Raw genomic sequence first — 10081 nt, forward strand, 5'->3', positions numbered from 1 at the left:
AAGTTTTTGACATTGTCGATGTGGAGAGGTCCACCTGTGGTGAAAGGTATCATGTATTTCAAATGAAGGCAGAATAGACATTTTTAGCCTCTTCTTCCACCTATTCCAAGGGAGACTTTAATTCCTGCCAGGAGGGTAAGCAGGAAGTTGGGGCCAGTGATCACTTTGTCCTCCTAAGAGAGAGGAAGAACTAGGCTAGAAATATATTTATCTGTTTCCTTAAATACTGTTAGTCTAAGGAGTATGATTGGGTTCAATCTGACTTCTGATCACTGTCATTATTAGAGAGAAGGGCAGCCCTAAGCTTTATAGCCAAAGCTCATCCTCTTTCCCATGAAATACCAGTTCCACAATGAACACACATAGTGAATAGCCAAAAGACTCATTTATCCAAGTCATAGCAAAACAAGGTTATCAAAGAAGGGATACATATGAGAAGATATACCAGACAATTAAGAGGGAAGGGGGCTTCTTCCACTGTGAGTGAAATAACTTAGCACAACCAAGAGAGAGAGTCCTGGATCTCACTAAAGAGGAAACTCCCCAAAGTCTCTAATGTAGCAAGCTGGTGATAAGAACATGATGGAGACTTCTGACCTCTCTCATGTCTTCTCAGTCTTTTCCTTTAGCAACCTGAAGTGGGGTTGGCCTCTTTCATCTTCTCTCTCAAAGCCAGAAGTCAGAAGGACCTGATTCAACTCAATGCTCAAAGCAGGCCTAAAGCTTGAGGAGTCTCAAAGAGGACTGAAATAGGCTGGAGCTCTGCATCTAATTGTACCCCAACCCTCATGCAGGCCAGGGTATTCATCTCCACCAATGAGAGATTCCTATCCCAATGGGTTTTGCAATAGGGAATACATTGATTATCCCTTCTTCTTGTATGGTTTTTCCTTCTTCAGATTTCATGAAACTAATCTCTCCTTCTCCCTGTCTGACTGCTCCTGCTCAGCCTTTTCTGGCATACCTCCTAACTGTGGCTGTCCTCCGGGGTTCTGTCCTGAGTTCCTTCCCCTTCTTTTTTATCCTCTCTCCTCCTCTTAACTCTCCTCTTCTCTTATCCCTTAGTGATCTCAGCTCTCATGTTTTCAATGACCTCTTTATAGTTGAATCACAGATTTATACCTCCAGTCTTAAACTCCAGGTGAGCTTCAGGTCCACATCCACCAGTCACTCAGTGGATATTTCCAAAGGGATATCCCATAGGCATCTCAAACTCAGCATGTCTCAGATGGAATTCATTGTCTTTTCAAGAGCCAGCTAAGTGGTGAAATAAATAGAGGGCTAGGTCCGGAGTCAGGAAGACCCAAGTTCAAAGCCAGTCTCAGACACTCACTAGTTGTGTTACCCTGGGCAAATCACTTAAACCTGTCTGCCTCAGTTCCTCAACTATAATATGGGGATAATAATAGTACTTATTTAAAAGGTTTGCTGTGAGGATCAAGTCAAATAATATTTTTAAAGTTCTTAGCACAGAGCCTGGAATATATTTATTAAGTGCTTAATACGTTTTTGTTTTGTTTTTTTGTCTCAAACCTAGAATATGCATGCCCCTGACCAGAATCTGGCAGGCAATCTCATCTTGGAGGGATTCCTCCTTGCTTCCTTCAAGGGTTCTTCACAGAACGATGGCAGCAAAGGGCTATAGTTCTTTCTGCCTAGGCTCATTTCCAGTCTCTACTCTTGCTTTTCTCTCCGTGTTTTTTTTTTCTTTTGTTTTTAATCTGGCCCTTCTGCCAAGCAGCACTCCAGCCCTCAGAGAGACAGGTCAGGTTCAGTTGAGGATTCTGACCAATAATCGCCTTTCTCCTAAGAATATTAAACAGGCTAATAATTATATGGTCAACTTCCTCTCTCTCTCTCTCTCTCTCTCTCTCTCTCTCTCTCTCTCTCTCTCTCTCTTTCTTGCTCCCATCACATCTTTATGGATGGTTTTAAAAGTACTTACTCTAATAGAACCCAAGTCAGTTTGTATTTCTTATAAACCAATAGCTATCGTATTTCTTTTGGAATTCTTGTAGTGCCTTTCATTTAGATTTACTAGAATAGATTTCAATTGGATATTTATAAAAACTATCTTCAATAGATTTTCTGTATAGCATGGTAATATAATATGAAACTCTGAATTCTAGAACTGGAAGAGATCTTAGAAATAATTTTGTCTAAATAATTTTGTCATCATTTCTTGAGCATCTCTCCCTAGTATCTCGCACAAAGTCTGCACATGGAAGGTATTCAATAAATGTTTGAATTGAATTGTAAGGCTCTGTGATAGACACTGAGAAGCACACAAAGACAATTGTATTCCTGCAGCTGAAATATGGGGCATTACTTCAAGCTAGTTTTTTTTTTTTTTTTTACCATTGTAAAGACATGAGCCTTTGCCATGGTAGCAGGAATTTTGGCAAAGACCGACAACTTTGCTCCTCCCCTGCCAGTGTTTTCAGTGCCTTACTGAGACTTTTTGGAGTTTCAAGGCAATTTGCACTGCTCGGTTCTTGCAGGGGGTAGAGGAGGGGAAGAGGGGTATGAAAGAAGTTGAAAAGGCAAATGGAAAAGGGTATGAGCATCTATCACAAGATCCAGCGGGGAGGGCTTACTGAGTGGGGGATGGGGAACACACTAGCTACATCCTAGAAGTAGGGGCTGAAAGAGGTGAATCCAGTCACCCCAACACAGGGCAGGAACTAGCAACATTCTATCAAGAAGTGTGGATCTTCAGACAGTGCCACATTGACTTCTGTTTGTGCCAAAAGAACAAGAAAGATGAAAATGTGTTGACTAGTCCTAAGGCATATTGGCCCCTTCATGTTCTCCCTGGTAATAGAGAGATGACACTTTCTCAGTGCAGCAGTAGCTTCAGCAAATGGCAGATACAGAAAAGTACCATAAGCAGCATCATTCTGTCTGCATTCAACGGACAGAAACAATGCTAGCTGAGTACAGCAGCACAGTAGTGAGATTCTAAGTTTGGAAATGCACAAATGCAGGGTGGATCTGTAGCAGCAGAGTCCCTAGACCACCCCAAGGGCTGCAGGAGATGAGGCCAAGCAGCAGAGAGGCACAGTCAATTGTAGGACTGTGAGAATCCTGTAGCAGAGATTTTCTAGCTTTATGATGCATAACTAATCCTACCCCACATCCCATTCCACCGATGAATGAACCTGTTGGAGACTATTATAATTTGAATATTGGGGCTGAGAATGATTCTCATTTTTGCCTTTTCTCTGTCATGTACTTTGCTATTATGCTCCCAACTGAATCATTTGATATATGATTTATGGTTCCTTTCTGGTCTTTTGGTAAATCAAGCATTGAAGGTTGCTTATACTATTTATTACTTCCTTCCTATATTGAACAATCAATTAATCAGCTTGCCCTTATAAAAAATAATGCATGATGTGGGTTGCATAAACCTACAGAATAACTATTCAAATGAGCATAAATGAAATTCACAATATATATTCTACAGTCACATCCTACCTATTCTTTAATGGGGGTGAAGTATAAGCTATGAATATACTATAACATTTAAAAAAGTTTGAGATAACATAATTTCTGTGTAATTAATCATTTTATTAGCAATGTTAGCATTTTATTAATAAAAGGAATGGTCATTTGGATATCTCTCTTGGACCAAAGATGAATCATGGCAGTGGGCTCACAGTTTATGTGCTCTTGGAAAAGTGAGTGTTTCTGAGGGTAGTAATCAATTCCGATTGGTTAAAAATTGATGAGAGAGAATCAATAATATAATGAGAGGTGGACCTATTCTAATAAGTGACTAGGGGGTGTGACTTTACTTCCAAATAATCCCCAGCCTTGGTAAAATGGGCTGGGAGTTTCACCTTAGATTAAATACCTTGTAACATTGAGTGGGGTAGCAATACCTAGACTGAGGAGGGACAGAGTGAAAAGAGAGTAAGAGAGAAAGATGAACAGGAGAAAATAAGATGGAGGGAAATACACAGTTAATAATCACAACTGTGAATGTGAATAGGATGAACTCACACACAAAACAGAAGCATATAGCTCTAAATCACTACTGATTAGAGAAACACAAATTAAAACAACTCTGAAGTACCACTCATCAGATTGGCCAATATGACAGAAAAGGAAAATAGCAAATATTGGAAGGGATGTGGAAAAACTGGGAAACTAATGCGCTTGTTATTTCAGTCATATTAAACTCTCCATGATACCATTTGGGCTTTCTTGCCAGAGATATTGGAGTGTTTTGCCATTTCCTCCTCCACTTAATTTTATGGCTGAGGAAACTGAGGCAAAATATGTTAAGTGACTTGCCCAAGGTCATAAAGCTAGTGTCTGAGGCCAGATTTGAACTCAGGGAGAAACATTTTCCTGACTCCAGGTGCAGTATTCTATTCACTGCACCATCTAGCTGCCCCTAGAAGTTATGAAGATGATACCAAACTTCATTGAGAAAGGAATTTCCTACCCTGATGAAATTATGGGTCCAATAAAAAAAAGTTTGGGCTAAGGGATGGGTAGGACAACAAGGCTGGGTTGGGTTCCCACATCCTTTAAGATAGTGGTGTCTTCTCTGAGATCACTTGGAAATCAAGAATGAGATTTAACTAAAGAGTACAAGGGCTCTTTCAGAAAGCAAGCCCTTTTGAGTTTTGGGGTCTCTTAATATATGAAATGACCACCTGGAATGTGATTCCTTTAATGGAGATTATGAGTCTTATTTTGGTCAGCTATCAAGTACAGTAGATAGATGCTGGGCCTGGAGTCAGCAAGACCTGAGAACAAATTTGGCCTCAAACACTGACTGACCTCATGACTCTGGGCAAATCATTTAATCCTGTTTGCCTCACTTTCCTCATCTGTAAAATGAGCTGGAGAAGGAAATGGCAAACCACTCTAGTATCTTTACCAAAAAACCCCAATATGGGATCACGAAGAGCTGGATGCGACTGCAACAGCAGCAACATTAAGCTGGAAAGTTTCCTTATGGGTAAAATAGGGATAATAATAGAAACTACCTCCCAGGGTTGTTATGATGATCAAATAAAATAACACTTACAAAGTACTTAGCTAGTGCCTGGCACATAGTAGGTAGTGTTATATAAATGCATGATGATACCTTCTCTACTTCCAGTTTTCCTTAGGGTTACAGAGTACTAATCATTAGAACAGAGAAGTGAAAACCAGAGAGGCATAATACAAATAGGGTAGGATTTGTAATCAAAAGAGCTGAGTTTAAATCTCAGCTCTGCTACTTGCTATCTGTGTAGAACAGTGGGTCTCAACTTCCTCATCTGTGAAGGCGAGGAGATTGGGCCAGATGAGTTCTGAGGTTGCTTCCAGCTCTAAGTCTCTGAGCCATGAATAGTAGACCAGCCTGACATCACTTTGTTTAATCCAATTTGATTTGATTTTCATCCCTGCATTATCTCTCTTCTCCTTTTCCTCTCCCCATCGAGAAAACAAGAAAACAAAATTCATAACGAACATGTATAGTCAAGAAAACAAATTCCCACAATGTCAGCCTGACATTTAAAACCCTCTGTGTTCTGGATCTACATACTCCTCCTGTCTTATTTCAGATTATTACCCTTCAGTGCACTCTGTGTTCCAGCCAAATGCCTGCTGTTCCCTAAACTGTCCATGTTTTGCCATCTTGCATTCATATGGTTGTCTCTGTGCCTAGATTGGGAGCCCTCTTGACATTCAAGACATTCAGAATCCTGTTCTTCCTATAAGACTCCTCAGTGAGTCTTATACAGTCTAATATCTCCAGTTTGTACTGATCTCTTCCACCTCAGATTTTCCTAGAGCTCTTTGATAGATGTTTTACCTTTTACTCTCTATCTTGTATTATATCTATGTCACATCCAACCCCTCCCCCTATAGAATGTAAGATCCTTGAAGGCAGGGAATCTATTTATTTCTGCATCTATATCCTTAATGTATAGCATAGTGCCTGGAACATAATATTTATTTTATAAATGCTGATTGTTTGGTGACTGACTAAAGGGTAGTGGCCAATTGTTAAAAATATATATTTATATACTATTAAGGAGAGAAAAAAAAGAGCACTTCCAGAACATCCCTATTATATAATGATGCTTGATTTGTCTTTAGAGATTTTTTTGATATTAAAAAGATACCTTCAAAAATTATATGTATTTTGAAATAGTTAGCAAGAGGCAAAGCTAGGACTCAGAATGAGACTCTAGACTTTCTCTTTCCCCAGTGTAGGGGGGAGAGCTCTGGATTTAGAGTCCAGACAACCTGGGTTCAAATATTGTCTGTACCACTTATATATTGTGTGACCTTGGGTAATGTATTTCACTTCCCTGGACCTCTCTGTAAGGTGATGGAGTTTGACTAGATGTCCTCCAAAGTCCCCCTTAGCTCTGAATTGTTGGTTCCCTTTCCACTATGTTGTAGAGGTAAAATGGTGCTTGTTCAAGAGCCTTTGAAAACAATAAAGTACCATTTAGATACAAGGGATTATGAAGCATGACATCAATATGGAGGCTGGTGCATAGTAGGCTTTTAATAAATGCTTATTCATCGATATCTTATATTCCTATCTATTTGACATACTAAACATTTCCATCTTCTAAAGTCTTCATTTAGAACAGTGCTTTTTAGGAATTTGGCATAATTGTCAAATAGAAAATGTGTCTTCATCACCATTGCCAGGTTTATGTAATTGCCAGAAAAATCAATTTGAGCTAATTTGAGATTTGAGCTAATACGAAGAAATATGGAACTTAATATCACCCTGAGAGGCTGCCCTGATAGCATCCACCTTTGGTATTCTTTGTTCTGTGTATTCAAATCTATCCTAGCTAAAATTCTAAGAGACAATTGCCCTTAAAAGGCACTCTACCAATGGAAAACAAAGTATATGTTATATGAGAAGTAGGCTGTTTCTCTTTGCTTTCCTGGAGAGCTACCCTAACATTGCTCTCTAGAAGCCAGACTTCTGCTAATAACAATCATTCACAATCTAGCTACCAACACAAATAAGCAGGTATAAATGGTACAATGAATGGGGAGTCATAGGAACCTGAGTCTTTGTCCAGATTCTGCCAGTAACACTTAACCTCTCTAGGCCTCAGTTTGTTGATGAGAAAAATAAAGGAACTTGGGAGAATCCCCTTTGAGGTCTCTACTAGCTCTAAAAATTCTATGAACATATGAATTAGGCATCAAGAACTATTTTAGTTTTGCTGTAATACTGGTGTTCAAATTTCTGTTTTCAATTAAGAGACAATTAACCATTATAGTACTTCAATAAAAACCAAACCACTTCCTGCATTATTCCAGAGAAGAGTATGGCCAGTGAAGCTTTTCTTATGTATAGGAAGAATTTCCACATTAAAGACTTGACTGTAATTCTCTATTCGTATCTTATTTCCCCAAGTTTCTGGACATTCTAGAATTTATTGTGTCTTTTTAAAGTAATGAGTAATAATTTTGTTAAAATTTGGGAACAGCAAAAGTCAATAACCAGAAACCTGCTGGCTTTCCCTCAATTTGCTGACTGCCAAGGGATCTGAAAGATAGAAGCATTGGTAGCGTGAGCAGCTGTCATGCTCTCAAATCTCAGTTTTCCAAAATGTAGTTGTTTGTTTGATTGGTTGTTGTCCTTTGTTCTGCAAGAGGACCAAAATATCATCGCTATGTTGGCATCAAGGTACATCGTGTCCGACTATGGCTGATCATACCAATACAAAGCTCTACCACAGGTTGGGCATGAGTTGGAGATGTCTCTAAATTTGTGCATTTCATGTTTCTTTTGAGCTCCTTCAATTCTATTTTGCTCATAGAGCAAAGTGCCTTCTTTGATGGAGGGAAGTCCTGTGCCAGTGTCTCCTATGTCTTGCAATTGATTCCAAAGTTCTTCAGAGAGACCTAGAGAATGTCCTTCTAAACTTCATGAGAGTGCTTACTTTGTGTGAGTTCTCCACAAAAAAGTCTTTTAGGCAAATGTACATTTGGCATTTGAACAACATGACCAGCCCATCAGAGTAGCATTCTCTGTAATAGAGTTTGAATGCTTGGCAGTCCAGCTTAAGAAAGGATTTCAATGTCCAGTACCTTATCTTGCCAGGTGATCGTTAAAATATTCCTAAGAAAATTCAAGCGGAAGAGACTTAGTTTCCTGGCATGGCACAGGTATACTGTCTAGGTTTCACAGGCCTACAACAATGAAGTCAACACAATGACTCTGTAGACCTTAAGTTTGGTAGTTAGTCTAATACTTCTTCTCTCCCACCCTTTCCTTTGGAGACTTCCAAGCACTGAGTTAACTCTGGCAACATGTGTGTAAATAAACCTCATCATCTACATATACATCCCTGGAAAATGTATTGCAAGGGTAAGTGAACTTATCTACAGTATTCAAAATTTATCCATTTGAGGTAATCAATGATTTTACGTATCGATGGTGGTGTTCGTTAGCGGAGAACCTGTGTTTTCTTGGTGTTAATTGTCAGGCCAAAATAAGCACAAGAAGCATGGAATAGATCCATATTCTGTTGCATTTCTACCTCAGAAGCTGCACTGAGTGTATAACCATCTGCAAACAAAAAGTTGTGCACCATCCTTCCCTCCATTTTAGTCTTGGCTTGTAGCATTTTCAAGTTAAATAACTTACCATCAATGTGGTAGCTGACATTGATGCTATTTTTGTCCTTGTTGAAGGTGTCCAGCAACATCACTGAAAACATCATGTTAAAAAGCATGGGAGCAAGCACACAGTCCTACTTCACTCCTTTGGTGACTGGGAAATTGCAAGAACATTGTCCATTATCCAGAACCCATATAAGCATACCATTGTGAAAGTGGTATAAAGCATTGATGAACATCTCCAGGAAACCAAATTTTGCCATGATCTTCCACAACTCTTACAACTGACAGTATCAAAAGCCTTGATCAGATCAATGAATGTTGTGTGTAGACGTCTGTTCTGTTCCTGGCATTACTTCTGGAGTTGTCAAGCAGCAAACACCATATCAACTATTCTTGGGCTCTTTCTGAAGTCACCCTGGCTCTTAGGTATATGGTCATCTTCCAGGTAAAGGATCAGCCTGTTATGGAGGACTCTGGCAAGAATCTTGCCATCAATATATGAGAGAGATGACCTTCCCCCCTCCTCCAACCTTTCCCCCCATCCCCCACCCCCATGATTGTCACAGGACAAGCTATTTCCTTTTCCTCAATAGAGATGGACAGTGGAGGCATTCATGAATTCCTGGGGGATAGCCTTCTCTTGCCATATAATCTAGATTTCAGTCAGCTTTTGTATGAACAGAAGATCCCCTGATATATAAATCTCTGCTAGAATAGAATCAGCACCAGATGCTTTGCCACAGAGAGGAGACTAATGACATTCAAAACCTTTTTTTTCAGTCGGAAGTTTGGCTTGGGAGACTGACTTCAACCTGAAATATGTGGTCAGTGACTTCAGCATTGGTTGATAATGGTTTGTTGAGAACACTATGGAAGCATTCAGTCCATCTCTTCAGGATTATGTTCTTATCATGAATCCATGGGGCTTTACCAGCACTAAATGGTTCAGATGCACCATAGGTCTTTGGCCCATAAATAGCCTTAAGGTAACATAAGAGCTCTTTGGATTGTTATTATCAGTGTAAAATTGAATTTTATCTGCCTTCTTACTGAACCAAGAATCCTATATCTCTCTAAGTTTTTCTTGCACTTTACTTTTGATAGAGTTAAACACTGCCTTCTTAGAGAGGGATAAACTATCCTGTTGGTAAACCCTGTGGAGTTCTAATTTTTCATTTAGCAGCTTCTGAATTTCCCCATCTTTTTCACCAAACAAATCTTGATGTTTGTGAGTATTCTGGTCCTGATGAATAAATGCAATGCTGTACATCAAATCCCTGAAAGTTGCCCACTCCATTTTTGCTTCGCTGTTGCCAACCATGTGTTGGCCCAGCTTCCCTTCTAAGATAGTGACAAACAGTTCTTTCATGAAGAAGCACTGTAATCTGTTGACATTAGACTGTCTTCTGGTAGTCAGTTTGCCTTGGGGTTACAGCTTTTGTTGAATGCCAGTATTTAGCTTGGAGAG

This window comes from Notamacropus eugenii, chromosome 1 (assembly GCF_028372415.1).
Source record: "Notamacropus eugenii isolate mMacEug1 chromosome 1, mMacEug1.pri_v2, whole genome shotgun sequence".
NCBI classification, from domain to species: domain Eukaryota; kingdom Metazoa; phylum Chordata; class Mammalia; order Diprotodontia; family Macropodidae; genus Notamacropus; species Notamacropus eugenii.